The sequence below is a fragment of the Conger conger genome, chromosome 5, assembly GCF_963514075.1.
Source record: "Conger conger chromosome 5, fConCon1.1, whole genome shotgun sequence".
In the NCBI taxonomy this organism is placed as follows: domain Eukaryota; kingdom Metazoa; phylum Chordata; class Actinopteri; order Anguilliformes; family Congridae; genus Conger; species Conger conger.
Window position 1 is genome coordinate 29,822,579 of NC_083764.1, and position 22,352 is coordinate 29,844,930.

Sequence of the window (22,352 nt, forward strand, 5' to 3'; positions counted from 1 at the left end):
TCACCTTCCTGGACAACGTATAGTGTGCACAGGAATTCCCTTTTTATCAATGAAGATGTTGGCGCTGCTATTGGAACGCATCAATGATATAAGCCTCACTTCCTATTGCCAGATGGTGGCGCTATATTATTGAGCCATGTATGGTTTTTGAATTTGATTACACTCCAGAAATAAACATATTTGTACATTTTCAGCCACATCGGAAGACGTTGAGCGAAATGAAGGTCAATTCCTGTTTCCAGATGATGCTGCTTTAACATTGAGTCGTTTTTGGAATATGGATTTGATTACACTCCAACACTGAGCATCTGTGTAAAGTTGCAGTCACATCAGACATTGGAGAATTTAAGTATGACCACTTCCTGTTTGTCTGGCATGATGTGTTTTTTATGTGCCTGACCATAGCTATATCATCCCAGTAAATCAAAAATCTGTTTTGTCAGGACCATCCTAGCATCATGCTGACCACATTTACCGTGAATGTCATGAACCCATTGAAAAATAATGCTTAAGAATGCAATATAAGCCTCACTTCCTGTTGCCAGCGGGTGGCGCTTTGCCATTGAGCCTTTATTGGAAAATGGATGAGATTACACTCCAAAAATGAACATGTGTGAAGTTTCTGCCACATCAGACAATGTAGAATGAAACAAAAATTACTTCTTGCTTGCACATTGTAATAATATGCACCAGTCCTGTATGGAGAGCAGAGATGAATTAATTTCAATAGATTTTACAGCGGGAGGCACAATTTACGCTTGAGAAGTAATTCGGTTATAAATATGCACTCAAAATAAAACCATTGGCGTAAAGAAACTACTCAACTTTATTGTGGCCGCACCGGGGATGGAACCGAGGACCTTGTATGTCTTAATCCACTGTCTGAACCATTAAGCTGCCCTCTTATACACGTACGCCATCTATTGGCCAAAAGTTGTATGTTTCCTTTTATCTTGGTTAAATAATTTCTCTCCTAAGTGTCGGATAATATTGCAATAAACGTCTAGTTAGCCAGCATCATTCTTTTCCATTTCACCGGTAATTATGCTGCCTGAAACGCATTTGTTCAGCCAAATCTAAAGGAGATGCCAAGTCTCTGCCCTCAATCCGGTATTTCCATATTAAGTCAAAAATTCCTAGCGAAATTGTATGTTCTCTTAATTCGTGTTTAATGACAAGCAAAATAAACTAACATATCTGGCGATTTAACTGAAAGTTTTCTATTCATGTAAACAAACGTAGCTGACCTGTTTTTTGACTCACACAGACAGTGGACTGGCTAGCTGCTGTTAGCCAACGACCTGCATGCCATACCTTTTTTGAACATAACGGTCTCATGTTAACACAGAGTTCGACCAGAGCCATCTCAAACGTTAACGTTTCTTTTTGACTTTTGACTCTTTTAAATATATGCTACTCTCCTGCCAGTTAAAGACAGTCATTAAATGTCTTTAATATTTATTTCAGATATTCAATTCATATAATGAAAATAGATGCAAAGAAACGTCGGGCTGGGTGTTGTCAATACATTTTGTCACGTAGGCTGCAGCTGTAAATCATACATCGTTATGCCTACTGCTGCTAGAAAAAAACAAAAACCTATCGTTGAAAAATCACTTGAAGGAAGAAAAAAAAAAAGTACCACTTTCAGCAAATAAATGGAATCCCCGTATCAGAAATGGGGGGAAGTTACAGCGACGCAGTTAGTCTGTGAGTAGAATAGATTATGTAGACAACTTCACTGTTTCCACAAAGGAACCAAAAATGTGCTTTTTAACAGGACTTGGTCAGTGTAATGATATAAATGATAGCATTCGATTATGGTCAACGGTACCGAAAATGCCCGTTGCACCAGCCATCATAACAAATGTCCCAATATAGGATCGATTTAAACCTCTATATATTTTTATTTCACGTTCACAGTGTAGGCGATTGTGTGTATTCCGACGCGAATTACATTTAATTGGGTTACGGCATTCACTTCAATCGAATGAAGTCAAATAGAAACGGCTCGAATTCTTTAATAACGCTTCTTGGTTTTCAAGCCAACTTTCCGAACAGCTGTTTTGTATTGAGTCCTTAAAATGCTACAACACGGTTTTTTATAAACCAAATAACATTGAACGTCATTGCAAGATATATACAATACCAACTTTTGCCAGTAGATGGCAGTCGCGTATTAGAAATGGGAGAGTCATTTGCGACTTGCGTTGAAGTTTTAAGACTGGATATAATGAGTCTCCAGCGAAAATAGTGAACTATTATTGCTTAATGGATGTGATGACACTCCAACAATGAACATATGTGAAAAGTTGTAACCTCAAAATCAGGCAATGTAGAATTTAATACCTTTTTGAAATTATTTAATACATAATTGTATTAAAACATGAACTGTTTGGGCAGCATTACAAGTTAATTTTAAGGCTGACCATAGCCATACCATTCCAAGATATTAAAAATCAGTTCATAGTTGTGTGTCAGGGCTATAATATCATGCTGACCACATTTTGTGTGAATGTGATGAACCCCCTAGGAAGAGTATTTCAAACTTTGGTACGTGAAAAAACACTTAAAAACACACAAAATCCAAAATAGCTCACTTCCTGTTGGGAAAAGTTAAGGGATGCAAATGAGAAATGTGTGTGTCTTGAGGAGACCCTTATGTCTACCAGACGTGGTGCATTTACGTGAAAGTATATGTCCACAATATTAGAAAAAAGCCATAGGGGGCGCTGTGTAGCCACGCCCAGATGAATGTGGATATGGATGTGATTGCACTCCAAAAGTGAATATATTTGTAAAATATCAGCCCGATCAGATGATGTAGAACGGAATTAAGCCCACTTCCTGTTTTTGGGCGTAACGTGTGTATTATACGCCTCGCCATTGCCAAACCGTTTGAGATATCAAAAATCCTTTCGTCATTTAGGGTCAGGACTATTCTAAGATCATGATGACTACATTTGGTGTGAATGTGATGAATACCCTAGCAGGAACGCATACAAACATGATAAAAACCTCACTTCCGTTGCCAGATGGTGGCGCTATAACATTGATTTCTTCTTGGTATTTGGATGTGATTACACTCTAACAGTGAACATATTTGTAAAATATCAGCCAGATCAGACAATGTAGAGCATGAATTTATGGCTACTTCCTGTTGGCGTGGCGTGACATGAAAATTGTACGCCTCGCCATGACCATACCGTTTGAGATATCAAAAATATCCTTTGGAATTAGTATCAGGACTATCCTGAGACCACTTTGACCACATTTCGTGTGAATGCAATGAACCCCCTAGGAGGAGTACTTAAAAGTGTAGTACGTGTAAAATGCACAAAATTCAAAATGGCTGACTTCCTGTTCACATATTTGATTCAATGCGAAAGAGAAATGTGTTTGTCCAGAGGAGCCCCACATGCATACCAAATTAGGTGAAGGTAGGTCAAAGTGCCTGTCCACAATAGAAGACAAAGCATTAGGGGGCGCTGTGGAGTCCCTCGGCCACGCCCAGGTCTGAGCATCTGATACGTCCTGACAGCCAACACTTCTCATGTGTGTGCAAAATTCCGTGAGTTTCCATCCATGGCAAGCACCTCAAAAATGCTAAATACATTGAAAAAAAAGAGAATAATAATTATAGGGGGCGCTGTCTAGCCACGCCCCGATTGATATGTATATATTTCATATTGTACTCCAACAGTGAACATATTTGTAAAATATCAGCCAGATCGGACGATGTCGAAAAAAAAGTCATTTTTTTGCACGAAATATGTGTACTGTACGACTCGCCATTTCCATACCGTTTGAGATATCAAAAATCCCTTCACAGCTTATGGTCATGACTATCCTAAGATCATGCTGACCACATTCCGTGTGAATGTGATGAATGCCCTAGCAGGAAGGCATACAAATATGATAAAGACCTCACTTCCTGTTGCCAGATGGTGGCGCTATAACATTGACCCGTTCTTGGGATATGGATGTGATTATACTCCAACACTAAACATATTTCTAAAATATCAGCCAGATCAGACGATGAAGACCATGAAATTATGACCACTTCCTGTTGGCGCGGCGTGACATAAAAATTGCACGCCTCGCCATGACCATCCCGTTTGAGCTATCAAAAATATCCTGGCAATTTAGCATCATGAATATCCTGAGACCATTCTGACCACAGGTGGTGTGAATGCGATGAACCCCCTAGGAGGAGTACGTAAAAGTGTAGTACGTGTAAAACACACAAAATCCAAAATAGCTCACTTCCTGTTCGCATATTTCCATCAATGCGAATGAGAAATGTGTTTGAATTGAGGAGCCACACATGGTTACCAAATTAGTTTCATGTAGTTCAAAGTGCCTGCCCACAATAGACAACAATGCAATGGGGGGGGGGGGTCAGCGCAATAGGGGGCGCTGTAGAGTCCCTCGGCCACACCCAGGTCTGAGCATCTGAGAGATCCTGACGGCCACCACTTCTGATGTGTCTGCAAAATTTCAAGACTTTTTAGCCATGGCAAGGCCCTCAAAAATGCCCATTTGACGGAAGAGAAAGAATAATAATAATAATAATAATAATAATAATAATAATAATAATCCTTCCAATAACAATAGGGTCCTTCGCACCCTACGGTGCTTGGGCCCTAATAATAATAATCCTTCCAATAACAATAGGGTCCTTCGCACCCTACGGTGCTTGGGCCCTAAATATAGCTGCAAGCAGCAATGAACGGGCCCAAGCCCCATGGGGGCAACCGCCTTGGTGGCATAGTTCTGCCAATGACATGTTTCACAACATGTACACACTTTGGAAATAATCACCTTCCTGGACAACGTATAGTGTGCACAGGAATTTCCCTTTGATCAATGAAGATGTTGGCGCTGCTATTGGAATGCATCAATGATATCAGCCTCACTTCCTGTTGCCAGATGGTGGCGCTATATTATTGATCCGTGTATGTTTTTTGAATTTGATTACACTCCAGAAATAAACATATTTGTACATTTTCAGCCACATCGGAAGATGTTCAGCGAAATTAAGGTCAATTCCTGTTTCCACATGATGCTGCTATAACATTGAGTCGTTTTTGGAATATGGATTTGATTACACTCCAACACTGAGCATCTGTGTAAAGTTGCAGTCACATCAGACATTGGAGAATTTAAGTATGACCACTTCCTGTTTGTCTGGCATGATGTGTTTTTTATGTGCCTGACCATAGCTATATCATCCCAGTAAATCAAAAATCTGTTTTGTCAGGACCATCCTAGCATCATGCTGACCACATTTACCGTGAATGTCATGAACCCATTGAAAAATAATGCTTAAGAATGCAATATAAGGCTCACTTCCTGTTGCCAGCGGGTGGCGCTTTGCCATTTAGCCTTCATTGGAAAATGGATGAGATTACACTCCAAAAATGAACGTGTGAAGTTTCAGCCACATCAGACAATGTAGAATGAAATAAAAATAACGTCTTGCTTGCACATTGTGATAACATGCTACAGTCCTGTATGGAGAGCAGAGATTAATTAATTTCCATAGTTTTTACACGGGGAGGCACAATTTATGCTTGAAAAGTCATTAGGCCATAAACATGCACTCAAAATGAAAACAATTGGCTTCAAGAAACTATTCAAATTCATTGTGGCTGCAGCGGGGATCGAACGGCTAAATTTGCGTGCCTTAATCCACCGCCCTAACCATTACGCTATACTGTCCGCTTATACACGGGTGCCATCTATTGGCCAAATGTCTCCTTTTATCTTGGTTTAATAATTTCTCTACGAAGTGTCGGATAATATTGCACGAAACGTCTAGTTAACCAGCATCATTTTTTTCCATTTCACTGGTAATTATGCTGCCTGAAACGCATTTGTTCAGCCAAATCTAAAAGAGATGCCAACTCAATACAGTATTTTCATATTAATTTACCATTCCTAGCGAAATTGTATGTTCTCTTAATTCGTGTTTAATGACAAGCCTAATAAACTAACATAGCTGGCGATTTAACTGAAAGTTTTCTATTCATGTAAACCAACGTAGCTGACCTGTTTTTTGACTCACACAGACAGTGGACTGGCTGGCTGCTGTTAGCCCGTGCGTGTCATCTCGCAACGACCTGCATGTGATACCTTTGTTGAACAAAACGGTCTCATGTTAACACAGCGTTCGAGCAGAGCCACCTCAGACGCTAAAGTTTCTTTTTGACTTCATGTGTTAATCTTTTAAAAATATGATACTCTCCTGCCAGTTAAAGCCTGTCTTTAAGTCTTTAAATGTCTTTCATATTTCTTTTAGTTATTCAATTCATGTAATGAAAATAGATGCAAAGAAACGTCGGGCTGGGTGTTGTCAATACATTTTGTCACGTAGGCTGCAGCTGTAAATCATACATCGTTATGCCTACTGGCTCGCTAGAAAAAAAAAAAAACCTATCGTTGAAAAATCACTTGAAGGAAGAAAAAAATGAAAGTACCACTTTCTGCCAATAAATTGAATCGCTGTATCAGAAATGGGGGGAAGTTACAGCGACGCAGTTAGTCTGTGAGTAGAACAGATTGTGTAGACAACTTCACTGTTTCCACAAAGGAACCAAAAATGTGCTTTTTAACAGGACTTTGTCAGTGTAATGATACAAATGCTAGCATTCGATTATGGTCAACGGTACCGAAAATGCCCGTTGCACCAGCCATCATAACAAATGTCCCAATACAGGATCGATTTAAACCTCTATATATTTTTATTTCACGTTGACAGTGTAGGCTATTATGTGTATTCCGACGCGAATTACATTTAATTGGGTTACGGCATTCACTTCAATCGAATGAAGTCAAATAGAAACGGCTCGAATTCCTTAATAAGGCTTCTTGGTTTTCAAGCCAACTTTCCGAACAGCTGTTTTGTATTGAGTCCTTAAAATGCTACAATACGGTTTTTTTTTAATCCAAATAACATTGAATGTCAAAGCAATATATGCATTATATGTGTTAATCTTTTAAATATATGATACTTTCCTGCCAGTAAAAGCCTGTTTTTTATTTTAGTTATTCAATTGAGTTAATTAAGATAGATGAGAAAAAACGTTGCTGTGGGCTGGGTGTTTTCAGTACATTTTGTCACGTAGGCTGCCGCTGTTACTCATACATCGTTATGGTTACTGGCTCGCAAAAAGAAACAAAACTTGTCGTTGAGAAATCACTTTATCCAAGAAAAAGAGAAACAATACCGAAAATTAGAAAGAATACTAACCTTTGCCACTAGATGGCAGTCGCGTATTAGAAATGGGAGAGTCAGTTGCGACTTGAGTTGAAGTTTTAAGACTGGAGATAATGAGTCTCCAGCGAAAATAGTAAACTATTATTGCTTAATGGATGTGATGACACTCCAACAATGAACATATGTGAAAAGATGTAGCCTCAAAATCAGGCAATGTAGAATTTAATACTTTTTGAAATTATTTAATAAATAATTTTCCTATTTGGGCAGCATTACAAGTTAATTTTAAGGCTGACCATAGCCATACCATTCCAAGATATTAAAAATCAGTTCATAGTTGTGTGTCAGGGCTATAATATCATGCTGACCACATTTTGTGTGAATGTGATGAACCCCCTAGGAAGAGTATTTCAAAGTTTGGTACGTGAAAAAACACTTAAAAACACACAAAATCCAAAATAGCTCACTTCCTGTTGGGAAAAGTTAAGGGATGCAAATGAGAAATGTGTGTGTCTTGAGGAGACCCTTATGCCTACCAGACGTGGTGCATATACGTGAAAGTATATGTCCACAATATTAGAAAAAAGCCATAGGGGGCGCTGTGTAGCCACGCCCAGATGAATGTGGATATGGATGTGATTGCACTCCAAAAGTGAATATATTTGTAAAATATCAGCCCGATCAGATGATGTAGAACGGAATTAAGCCCACTTCCTGTTTTTGGGCGTAACGTGTGTATTATACGCCTCGCCATTGCCAAACCGTTTGAGATATCAAAAATCCTTTCGTCATTTAGGGTCAGGACTATTCTAAGATCATGATGACTACATTTGGTGTGAATGTGATGAATACCTTAGCAGGAACGCATACAAACATGATAAAAACCTCACGTCCGTTGCCAGATGGTGGCGCTATAACATTGATTTCTTCTTGGTATTTGGATGTGATTACACTCTAACAATGAACATATTTGTAAAATATCAGCCAGATCAGACAATGTAGACCATGAATTTATGGCAACTTCCTGTTGGCGCGGCGTGACATGAAAATTGTACGCCTCGCCATGACCATACCGTTTGAGATATCAAAAATATCCTTTGGAATTAGTATCATGACTATCCTGAAACCAATTTGACCACATTTCGTGTGAATGCAATGAACCCCCTAGGAGGAGTACTTAAAAGTGTAGTACGTGTAAAATGCACAAAATTCAAAATGGCTGACTTCCTGTTTACATATTTGATTCGATGCGAATGAGAAATGTGTTTGTCCAGAGGAGTCCCACATGCCTACCAAATTAGGTGAAGGTAGCTCAAAGTGCCTGTCCACAATAGAAGACAAAGCATTAGGGGGCGCTGTGGAGTCCCTTGGCCACGCCCAGGTCTGAGCATCTGACACATCCTGACAGCCAACACTTCTCATGTGTGTGCAAAATTCTGTGAGTTTCCATCCATGGCAAGCACCTCAAAAATGCAAAATACATTGAAAAAAAAGAGAATAATAATTATAGGGGGCGCTGTCTAGCCACGCCCCGATTGATATGTACATATCTGATATTGTACTGCTACAGTGAACATATTTGTAAAATATCAGCCAGATCGGACGATGTCGAAAAAAAAGTCATTTTTTTGCACGCAATATGTGTACTGTACGACTCGCCATTTCCATACCGTTTGAGATATCAAAAATCCCTTCACAACTTAGCGTAAGGACTATCTTACGATCATGCTGACCGCATTTGGTGTGAATGTGCTGAATGCCCTAGCAGGAATGCATACAAATATGTTAAAGACCTCACTTCCTGTTGCCAGATGGTGGCGCTATAACACTGACCTGTTCTTGCGATATAGATGTGATTACACTCCAACAATAAACAAATTTCTAAAATATCAGCCAGATCAGACAATGTAGACCATGAAATTATGGCCACTTCCTGTTGGCGTGGCGTGACATAAAAATTGTAATCCTCCCCGTGACTGTCCCGTTTGAGCTATCAAAAATATCCTGGCAATTTAGCATCATGACTATCCTGAGACCATTCTGACCACAGTTGGTGTGAATGCGATGAACCCCCTAGGAGGAGTACTTAAAAGTGTAGTACGTGTAAAACTCAGAAAATCCAAAATGGCTGACTTCCTGTTTGGATATTTGATTAGATCCGAATGAGAAATGTGTTTGGACCGAGGAGCGCTATTTGGCCACCAAATTAGGTGCAGGTAGCTCAAAGTGCCTGCCCACAATAGAAGACAATGCGATAGGGGGCGCTGTGGAGTCCCTCGGCCACGCCCAGGTCTGAGCATCTGAGAGCTCCTGACAGCAACCACTTCTGATGTGTGTGCAAAATGTGAAGACTTTTTACGCATGGCAAGGCCCTCAAAAAAGCCCATTTGCCTGAAGAAAAAGAATAATAATAATAAATATAGCTGCAAGCAGCAATGAACGGGCCCAAGCACCATGGGCGAAACCGCCTTGGTGGCATAGTTGTGCCAATGACATGTTTCACAATCTGTACACACTTTGGAAATAATCACCTTCCTGGACAACGTATAGTGTGCACAGGAATTCCCCTTTGATCAATGAAGATGTTGGTGCTGCTATTGGAACGCATCAATGATATAAGCCCCACTTCCTGTTGCCAGATGGTGGCGCTATAATATTGAGCCCTGTATGGTTTTTGAATGTGATTACACTCCAATAATAAGCCTATTTCTAAATACTAAGCCACATCGGAAGATGTTGAGTGAAATTAAGATCAATTCAATGTTATAGTTTCCAGATGGTGGCGCTATAACATTGAGTCATTTTTGGAATATGGATTTAATTACACTCCAACAATATACATATTTCTAAATTTTTGGCCACATCGGAAGATGTTGAGTAAAATGAAGGCCACTTCCTGTTGCCAGATGGTGGCGCTATAACATTGAGTCATTTTTGGGATATGGATGTGATTACACTCCCACAACGAACATATCTGTGTAATATCAACCAGATCAGACCATCTAGAATGAAATTACAACAACTTCCTGTTGCCGCGGCGAGACCTCAAATTGTATGCCTCGCTATAGCCGTACCGTTTGACATATCAGAAATATCCTTTCAATTTAGCATCAGGATTATCCTGAGACCATTCTCACCACATTTGGTGTGAATGGGATGAACCCCCTAGGAGGAGTATTTCAGAGTTTGGTACGTGTAAAAAAACTTAAAAATACACAAAATCCAGAATAGCTCACTTCCTGTTTGGAAAAGTTAAGGGATGCAAATGAGAAATGTGTGTGTCTTGAGGAGACCCATATGCATACCATATTCGGTGAATTTACGTGAAAGTATATGTCCACAATATTAGAAAGGAACCATAGGGGGCGCTGCGTAGCCATGCCCAGATGTATGTGGATATGGATGTGATTGCACTCCAACAGTGAATATATCTGTAAAATATCAGCCCGATCAGACGATGTAGAACGGAATTAAGCCCACTTCATGTTTTCGCTCGTAACGTGTGTATTGTACACCTCGCCATTGCCAAACCGTTTGAGATATCAAAAATCTGTTTGGCTTTTAGGGTCAGGACTATCCTAAGATCATGCTGACTACATTTGGTGTGAATGTGATGAATACCCTAGCAGGAACGCATACAAATATGATAAAAACCTCACTTCCTGTTGCCAGATGGTGGCGCTATAACTTTGCCTTCTTCTTGGGACATGGATGTGAGTATACTCACACAATGAACATATTTGTAAAATATCAGCCAGATCAGACGATGTAAACCACAAAATTATGACCACTTCCTTTTGGCGCGGCGTGACATAAAAATTGTACGCCTCGCCATGACCATACCGTTTGAGATATCAAAAATATCCTGGCAATTTAGAATCATGACTATCTTGAGACCATTCTTACCACATTTGGTGTGAATGTGATGAACCGCCTAGGAGGAGTACTTAAAAGTGTAGTACATGTGAAAACGCACAAAATTCAAAATGGCTGACTTCCTGTTCGCATATTTGCATCAATGCGAATGAGAAATGTGTTTCAATTGAGGAGCCACACATGCATACCAAATTAGGTTCATGTAGCTCAAAGTGCCTGCCCACAATAGACAACAATGCAATGGGGGGGGGGGGGGCGCAGCGCAATAGGGGGCGCTGTGGAGTCCCTCGGCCACACCCAGGTCTGAGCATCTGATAGATCCTGACGGCCACCACTTCTGATGTGTCTGCAAAATTTCAAGACTTTTTAGCCATGGCAAGGCCCTCAAAAATGCCCATTTGACGGAAGAGAAAGAATAATAATAATAATAATAATAATAATAATAATAATAATAATCCTTCCAATAACAATAGGGTCCTTCGCACCCTACGGTGCTTGGGCCCTAAATATAGCTGCAAGCAGCAATGAACGGGCCCAAGCACCATGGGCGCAACCGCCTTGGTGGCATAGTTGTGCCAATGACATGTTTCACAATATGTACACACTTTGGAAATAATCACCTTCCTGGACAACGTATAGTGTGCACAGGAATTCCCCTTTGATCAATGAAGATGTTGCTGCTGCTATTGGAATGCATCAATGATATAAGCCTCACTTCCTATTGCCAGATGGTGGCGCTATAATATTGAGCCGTGTATGGTTCATGGATTTGATTACACTCTAATAATTAACATATTTGTACATTTTCAGCCAAAATGGAAGATGTCAAGTAAAATTTAAGCCACTTCCTGTTGCCAGATGGTGGCGCTATAATATTGAGCCGTGTATGGTTTATGGATTTGATTACATTCCAATAATTAACATATTTGTACATTTTCAGCCAAATTGGAAGATGTCAAGTAAAATTAAAGCCACTTCCTTTTGCCAGATGGTGGCGCTATGCCATTGAGCCTTTCTTGGTATATGGATGAGATTACACTCCAAAAATGAACATGTGTGAAGTTTCTGCCACATCAGACAATGTAGAATGAAACAAAAATTACTTCTTGCTTGCACATTGTAATAATATGCTCCAGTCCTGTATGGAGAGCAGAGATTAATTAATTTCAATAGATTTTACAGCGGGAGGCAGAATTTACGCTTGAGAAGTCATTCGGTTATAAATATGCACTCAAAATAAAACCATTGGCGTAAAGAAACTATTCAACTTTATTGTGGCCGCACCGGGGATGGAACCGCGGACCTTGCATGTCTTAATCCACTGTCTGAACCATTTAGCTCTACTGCCCTCTTATACACGTACGCCATCTATTGGCCAAATGTCTCCTTTTATCTTGGTTTAATAATTTCTCTACGAAGTGTCGGATAATATTGCACGAAACGTCTAGTTAACCAGCATCATTCTTTTCCATTTCACTGGTAATTATGCTGCCTGAAACGCATTTGTTCAGCCAAATCTAAAAGAGATGCCAACTCTCTGCCCTCAATACAGTATTTTCATATTAATTTACCATTCCTAGCGAAATTGTATGTTCTCTTAATTCGTGTTTAATGACAAGCCTAATAAACTAACATAGCTGGCGATTTAACTGAAAGTTTTCTATTCATGTAAACCAACGTAGCTGACCTGTTTTTTGACTCACACAGACAGTGGACTGGCTGCTGTTAGCCCGTGCGTGTCATCTCGCAACGACCTGCATGTGATACCTTTGTTGAACAAAACGGTCTCTTGTTAACACAGCGTTCGAGCAGAGCCACCTCAGACGCTAAAGTTTCTTTTTGACTTCATGTGTTAATCTTTTAAAAATATGATACTCTCCTGCCAGTTAAAGCCTGTCTTTAAGTCTTTAAATGTCTTTCATATTTATTTTAGTTATTCAATTCATGTAATGAAAATAGATGCAAAGAAACGTCGGGCTGGGTGTTGTCAATACATTTTGTCACGTAGGCTGCAGCTGTAAATCATACATCGTTATGCCTACTGGCTCGCTAGAAAAAAACAAAAACCTACCGTTGAAAAATCACTTGAAGGAAGAAAAAAATGAAAGTACCACTTTCTGCCAATTAATTGAATCGCCGTATCAGAAATGGGGGGAAGTTACAGCGACGCAGTTAGTCTGTGAGTAGAACAGATTGTGTAGACAACTTCACTGTTTCCACAAAGGAACCAAAAATGTGCTTTTTAACAGGACTTGGTCAGTGTAATGATATAAATGCTAGCATTCGATTATGGTCAACGGTACCGAAAATGCCCGTTGCACCAGCCATCATAACAAATGTCCCAATACAGGATCGATTTAAACCTCTATATATTTTTATTTCACGTTGACAGTGTAGGCTATTATGTGTATTCCGACGCGAATTACATTTAATTGGGTTACGGCATTCACTTCAATCGAATGAAGTCAAATAGAAACGGCTCGAATTCCTTAATAAGGCTTCTTGGTTTTCAAGCCAACTTTCCGAACAGCTGTTTTGTATTGAGTCCTTAAAATGCTACAATACGGTTTTTTAAAAATCCAAATAACATTGAACGTCAAAGCAATATATGCATTATATGTATTAATCTTTTAAATATATGATACTTTCCTGCCAGTAAAAGCCTGTCTTTTATTTTAGTTATTCAATCCATATAATTAAGGTGGATGAGAAAAAACGTTGCTGTGGGCTGGGTGTTGTCAGTACATTTTGTCACGTAGGCTGCCGCTGTTACTCATACATCGTTATGGTTACTGGCTCGCAAAAAGAAACAAAACTTGTCATTGCGAATCACTTGAGAAACAATACCAACTTTTGCCAGTAGATGGCAGTCGCGTATTAGAAATGGGAGAGTCATTTGCGACTTGCGTTGAAGTTTTAAGACTGGATATAATGAGTCTCCAGCGAAAATAGTGAACTATTATTGCTTAATGGATGTGATGACACTCCAACAATGAACATATGTGAAAAGTTGTAGCCTCAAAATCAGGCAATGTAGAATTTAATACCTTTTTGAAATTATTTAATACATAATTGTATTAAAACATAAACTGTTTGGGCAGCATTACAAGTTAATTTTAAGGCTGACCATAGCCATACCATTCCAAGATATTAAAAATCAGTTCATAGTTGTGTGTCAGGGCTATAATATCATGCTGACCACATTTTGTGTGAATGTGATGAACCCCCTAGGAAGAGTATTTCAAAGTTTGGTACGTGAAAAAACACTTAAAAACACACAAAATCCAAAATAGCTCACTTCCTGTTGGGAAAAGTTAAGGGATGCAAATGAGAAATGTGTGTGTCTTGAGGAGACCCTTATGCCTACCAGACGTGGTGCATTTACGTGAAAGTATATGTCCACAATATTAGAAAAAAGCCATAGGGGGCGCTGTGTAGCCACGCCCAGATGAATGTGGATATGTATGTGATTGCACTCCAAAAGTGAATATATTTGTAAAATATCAGCCCGATCAGATGATGTAGAACGGAATTAAGCCCACTTCCTGTTTTTGGGCGTAACGTGTGTATTATACGCCTCGCCATTGCCAAACCGTTTGAGAAATCAAAAATCCTTTTGTCATTTAGGGTCAGGACTATTCTAAGATCATGATGACTACATTTGGTGTGAATGTGATGAATACCCTAGCAGGAACGCATACAAACATGATAAAAACCTCACTTCCGTTGCCAGATGGTGGCGCTATAACATTGATTTCTTCTTGGTATTTGGATGTGATTATACTCTAACAGTGAACATATTTGTAAAATATCAGCCAGATCAGACAATGTAGACCATGAATTTATGGCTACTTCCTGTTGGCGCGGCGTGACATGAAAATTGTATGCCTCGCCATGACCATACCGTTTGATATATCAAAAATATCCTTTGGAATTAGTATCATGCCTATCCTCAGACCACTTTGACCACATTTCGTGTGAATGCAATAAACCCCCTAGGAGGAGTACTTAAAAGTGAAGTACGTGTAAAATGCACAAAATTCAAAATGGCTGACTTCCTGTTCACATATTTGATTCGATGCGAATAAGAAATGTGTTTGTCCAGAGGAGGCCCACATGCACACCAAATTAGGTGAAGGTAGCTCAAAGTGCCTGTCCACAATAGAAGACAAAGCATTAGGGGGCGCTGTGGAGTCCCTCGGCCACGCCCAGGTCTGAGCATCTGATACATCCTGACAGCCAACACTTCTCATGTGTGTGCAAAATTCCATGAGTTTCCATCCATGGCAAGCACCTCAAAAATGCAAAATACATTGAAAAAAAAGAGAATAATTATTATAGGGGGCGCTGTCTAGCCACGCCCCGATTGATATGTATATATTTCATATTGTACTCCAACAGTGAACATATTTATAAAATATCAGCCAGATCGGACGATGTCGAAAAAAAAATCATTTTTTTGCACGCAATATGTGTACTGTACGACTCGCCATTTCCATACCGTTTGAGATATCAAAAATCCCTTCACAGCTTATGGTCATGACTATCCTAAGATCATGCTGACCACATTTCGTGTGAATGTGATGAATGCCCTAGCAGGAAGGCATACAAATATGATAAAGACCTCACTTCCTGTTGCCAGATGGTGGCGCTATAACATTGACCCGTTCTTGGGATATGGATGTGATTATACTCCAACAATAAACGTATTTCTAAAATATCAGCCAGATCAGACAATGCAGACCATGAAATTACGGCCACTTCCTGTTGGCGCCGCGTGACATAAAAATTCTACGCCTCCCTAGGACCGTCCCGGTACAGCTATCAAAAATATCCTGGCAATTTAGCATCATGAGTATCCTTAGACCATTCTGACCACAGGTGGTGTGAATGTGATGAACCCCCTAGGAGGAGTACTTAAAAGTGCAGTACGTGTAAAACGCACAAAATCCAAAATGGCTGACTTCCTGTTTGTATATTTGATTAGATGCGAATTAGAAATGTGTTTAGGCCGAGGAGTACTATATGGGAACTAAATTTTGTGAAGGTAGCTCAAAGTGCCTGCCCACAATAGATGACAATGCGATAGGGGGCGCTGTGGAGTTCCTCAGCGACGCCCAGGTCTGAGCATCTGAGCGATCCTGACAGCCACCACTTCTGATGTGTGTGCAAAATTCTGTGAGTTTTCATTCATGGCAAGCACCTCAAAAATGCACAAAACATTGAAAAAAAAAGAATAATAATAATAATAATAATAATCCTTCCAATAACAATAGGGTCCTTCGCACCCTACGGTGCTTGGGCCCTAAATATAGCTGCAAGCAGCAATGAACGGGCCCAAGCACCATGGGCGCAACCGCCTTGGTGGCACAGTTGTGCCAATGACATGTTTCACAATATGTTCACACTTTGGAAATAATCACCTTCCTGGACAACGAATAGTGTGCACAGGAATTCCCCTTTGATCAATGAAGATGTTGCTGCTGCTATTGGAATGCATTAATGATATAAGCCTCACTTCCTGTTGCCAGATGGTGGCGCTATAATATTGAGCTGTGTATGGTTCATGGATTTGATTACACTCCAATTATTAACATATTTGTACATTTTCAGCCAAATTGGAAGATGTCAATAAAATTAAAGCCACTTCCTTTTGCCAGATGGTGGCGCTATGCCATTGAGCCTTTCTTGGTATATGGATGAGATTACACTCCAAAAATGAACATGTGTGAAGTTTCTGCCACATCAGACAATGTAGAATGAAACAAAAATTACTTCTTGCTTGCACATTGTAATAATATGCTCCAGTCCTGTATGGAGAGCACAGATGAATTAATTTCCATAGATTTTACAGCGGGAGGCAAAATTTACGCTTGAGAAGTCATTCGGTTATAAATATGCACTCAAAATAAAACCATTGGCGTAAAGAAACTATTCAACTTTATTGTAGCCGCACCGGGGATGGAACCGCGGACCTTGCATGTCTTAATCCACTGTCTGAACCATTAAGCTATACTGCCCTCTTATACACGTACGCCATCTATTGGCCAAAAGTTGTATGTTTCCTTTTATCCTGGTTAAATAATTTCTCTCCGAAGTGTCGGATAATATTGCATTAAACGTCGAGTTAGCCAGCATCATTCTTTTCCATTTCACCGGTAATTATGCTGCCTGAAACGCATTTGTTCAGCCAAATCTAAAGGAGGTGCCAAGTCTCTGCCCTCAATCCGGTACTTTCATATTAAGTCAAAAATTCCTAGCGAAATTGTATGTTCTCTTAATTCGTGTTTAATGACAAGCAAAATAAACTAAAATTATCTGGCGATTTAACTGAAAGTTTTCTATTCATGTAAATAAACGTAGCTGACCTGTTTTTTGACTCACACAGACAGTGGACAGGCTGGCTGCTGTTAGCCAATGCGCGTCATCTCGCAACGACCTGCATGCCATACCTTTGTTGAACATAACGGTCTCATGTTAACACAGAGTTCGACCAGAGCCATCTCAAACGTTAACGTTTCTTTTTGACTTTTGACTCTTTTAAATATATGCTACTCTCCTGCCAGTTAAAGACAGTCATTAAATGTCTTTAATATTTATTTCAGATATTCTATTCATATAATGAAAATAGATGCAAAGAAACGTCGGGCTGGGTGTTGTCAATACATTTTGTCACGTAGGCTGCAGCTGTAAATCATACATCGTTATGCCTACTGGCTCGCTAGAAAAAAAAAAAAAACCTATCGTTGAAAAATCAGTTGAAGGAAGAAAAATATAAAAGTTCCACTTTCTGCCAATAAATGGAATCCCCGTATCAGAAATGGGGGGAAGTTACAGCGACGCAGTTAGTCTGTGAGTAGAATAGATTGTGTAGACAACTTCACTGTTTCCACAAAGGAACCAGAAATGTGCTTTTTAACAGGACTTGGTCAGTGTAATGATATAAATGCTAGCATTCGATTATGGTCAACGGTACCGAAAATGCCCGTTGCACCAGCCATCATAACAAATGTCCCAATATAGGATCGATTTAAACCTCTATATATTTTTATTTCACGTTGACAGTGTAGGCTATTATGTGTATTCCGACGCGAATTACATTTAATTGGGTTACGGCATTCACTTCAATCGAATGAAGTCAAATAGAAACGGCTCGAAATCCTTAATAAGGCTTCTAGGTTTTCAAGCCAACTTTCCGAACAGCTGTTTTGTATTGAGTCCTTAAAATGCTACAACACGGTTTTTTATAAACCAAATAACATTGAACGTCATTGCAAGATATGCATTATATGTGTTAATCTTTGAAATATATGATACTTTCCTGCCAGTAAAAGCCTGTCTTTTATTTTAGTTATTCAATCCATAAAATTAAGGTGGATGAGAAAAAACGTTGCTGTGGGCTGGGTGTTGTCAGTACATTTTGTCACGTAGGCTGCCGCTGTTACTCATACATCGTTATGGTTACTGGCTCGCAAAAAGAAACAAAACTTGTATTTGAGAAATCACTTGAGAAACAATACCAAGTTTTGCCAGTCGATGGCAGTCGCGTATTAGAAATGGGAGAGTCATTTGCGACTTGCCTTGAAGTTTTAAGACTGGATATAATGAGTCTCCAGCGAAAATAGTGAACTATTATTGCTTAATGGATGTGATGACACTCCAACAATGAACATATATGAAAAGTTGTAGCCTCAAAATCAGGCAATGTAGAATTTAATACCTTTTTGAAATTATTTAATACATAATTGTATTAAAACATGAACTGTTTGGGCAGCATTACAAGTTAATTTTAAGGCTGACCATAGCCATACCATTCCAAGATATTAAAAATCAGTTCATAGTTGTGTGTCAGGGCTATAATATCATGCTGACCACATTTTGTGTGAATGTGATGAACCCCCTAGGAAGAGTATTTCAAAGTTTGGTACGTGAAAAAACACTTAAAAACACACAAAATCCAAAATAGCTCACTTCCTGTTGGGAAAAGTTAAGGGATGCAAATGAGAAATGTGTGTGTCTTGAGGAGACCCTTATGCCTTCCAGACGTGGTGCATTTACGTGAAAGTATATGTCCACAATATTAGAAAAAAGCCATAGGGGGCGCTGTGTAGCCACGCCCAGATGAATGTGGATATGGATGTGATTGCACTCCAAAAGTGAATATATTTGTAAAATATCAGCCCGATCAGATGATGTAGAACGGAATTAAGCCCACTTCCTGTTTTTGGGCGTAACGTGTGTATTATACGCCTCGCCATTGCCAAACCGTTTGAGATATCAAAAATCCTTTCGTCATTTAGGGTCAGGACTATTCTACGATCATGATCTCTACATTTGGTGTGAATGTGATGAATACCTTAGCAGGAACGCATACAAACATGATAAAAACCTCACGTCCGTTGCCAGATGGTGGCGCTATAACATTGATTTCTTCTTGGTATTTGGATGTGATTACACTCTAACAGTGAACATATTTGTAAAATATCAGCCAGATCAGACAATGTAGACCATGAATTTATGGCAACTTCCTGTTGGTGCGGCGTGACATGAAAATTGTACGCCTCGCCATGACTATACCATTTGAGATATCAAAAATATCCTTTGGAATTAGTATCATGACTATCCTGAGACCAATTTGATCACATTTCGTGTGAATGCAATGAACCCCCTAGGAGGAGTACTTAAAAGTGTAGTACGTGTAAAATGCACAAAATTCAAAATCGCTGACTTCCTGTTTACATATTTGATTCGATGCGAATGAGAAATGTGTTTGTCCAGAGGAGTCCCACATGCATACCAAATTAGGTGAAGGTAGCTCAAAGTGCCTGTCCACAATAGAAGACAAAGCATTAGGGGGCGCTGTGGAGTCCCTTGGCCACGCCCAGGTCTGAGCATCTGATACATCCTGACAGCCAACACTTCTCATGTGTGTGCAAAATTCTGTGAGTTTCCATCCATGGCAAGCACCTCAAAAATGCAAAATACATTGAAAAAAAAGAGAATAATAATTATAGGGGGCGCTGTCTACTCACGCCTTGATTGATATGTAAATATCTGATATTGTACTGCTACAATGAACATATTTGTAAAATATCAGCCAGATCGGACGATGTCGAAAAAAAAGTCATTTTTTTGCACGCAATATGTGTACTGTACGACTCGCCATTTCCATACCGTTTGAGATATCAAAAATCCCTTCACAACTTAGCGTAAGGACTATCTTAAGATCATGCTGACCGCATTTGGTGTGAATGTGCTGAATGCCCTAGCAGGAAGGCATACAAATATGTTAAAGACCTCACTTCCTATTGCCAGATGGTGGCGCTATAACACTGACCTGTCCTTGGGATATGGATGTGATTACACTCCAACAATAAACAAATTTCTAAAATATCAGCCAGATCAGACAATGTAGACCATGAAATTATGGCCACTTCCTGTTGGCGTGGCGTGACATAAAAATTGTAATCCTCCCCGTGACTGTCCCGTTTGAGCTATCAAAAATATCCTGCCAATTTAGCATCATGACTATCCTGAGACCATTCTGACCACAGTTGGTGTGAATGCGATGAACCCCCTAGGAGGAGTACTTAAAAGTGTAGTACGTGTAAAACTCAGAAAATCCAAAATGGCTGACTTCCTGTTTGGATATTTGATTAGATCCGAATGAGAAATGTGTTTGGACCGAGGAGCGCTATTTGGCCACCAAATTAGGTGCAGGTAGCTCAAAGTGCCTGCCCACAATAGAAGACAATGCGATAGGGGGCGCTGTGGAGTCCCTCGGCCACGCCCAGGTCTGAGCATCTGAGAGTTCCTGACAGCAACCACTTCTGATGTGTGTGCAAAATGTCAAAACTTTTTACGCATGGCAAGGCCCTCAAAAAAGCCCATTTGCCTGATGAAAAAGAATAATAATAATAATAATAATAATAATAATAATAATCCTTCCAATAACAATAGGGTCCTTCGCACCCTACGGTGCTTGGGCCCTAATAATAATAATAATCCTTCCAATAACAATAGGGTCCTTCGCACCCTACGGTGCTTGGGCCCTAAATATAGCTGCAAGCAGCAATGAACGGGCCCAAGCACCATGGGCGCAACCGCCTTGGTGGCATATTTGTGCCAATGACATGTTTCACAATATGCACACACTTTGGAAATAATCACCTTCCTGGACAACGTATAGTGTGCACAGGAATTCCCCTTTGATCAATGAAGATGTTGCTGCTGCTATTGGAATGCATCAATGATATAAGCCTAGCTTCCTATTTCCAGATGGTGGCGCTATAATATTGAGCTGTGTATGGTTTATGGATTTGATTTCACTCCAAAAATGAACATATTTGTACATTTTCAGCCAAATTGGAAGATGTCCAGTAAAATTAAAGCCACTTCCTGTTGCCAGATGGTGGCGCTATAGTATTGAGCCGTGTATGGTTTATGGATTTGATTACACTCCAATAATTAACATATTTGTACATTTTCAGCCAAATTGGAAGATGTCAAGTAAAATTAAAGCCACTTCCTGTTGCCAGATGGTGGCGCTATGCCATTGAGCCTTTCTTGGTATATGGATGAGATTACACTCCAAAAATGAACATGTGTGACGTTTCTGCCACATCAGACAATGTAGAATGAAACAAAAATTACTTCTTGCTTGCACATTGTAATAATATGCTCCAGTCCTGTATGGAGAGCAGAGATGAATAAATTTCAATAGATTTTACAGCGGGAGGCACAATTTACGCTTGAGAAGTCATTCGGTTATAAATATGCACTCAAAATAAAACCATTGGCGTAAAGAAACTATTCAACTTTATTGTGGCCGCACCGGGGATGCAACCGCGGACCTTGCATGTCTTAATCCACTGTCTGAACCATTAAGCTATACTGCCCTCTTATACACGTACGCCATCTATTGGCCAAAAGTTGTATGTTTCCTTTTATCCTGGTTAAATAATTTCTCTCCGAAGTGTCGGATAGTATTGCATTAAACGTCGAGTTAGCCAGCATCATTCTTTTCCATTTCACCGGTAATTATGCTGCCTGAAACGCATTTGTTCAGCCAAATCTAAAGGAGATGCCAAGTCTCTGCCCTCAATCCGGTATTTTCATATTAAGTCAAAAATTCCTAGCGAAATTGTATGTTCTCTTAATTCGTGTTTAATGACAAGCAAAATAAACTAACATATATGGCGATTTAACTGAAAGTTTTCTATTCATGTAAACAAACGTAGCTGACCTGTTTTTT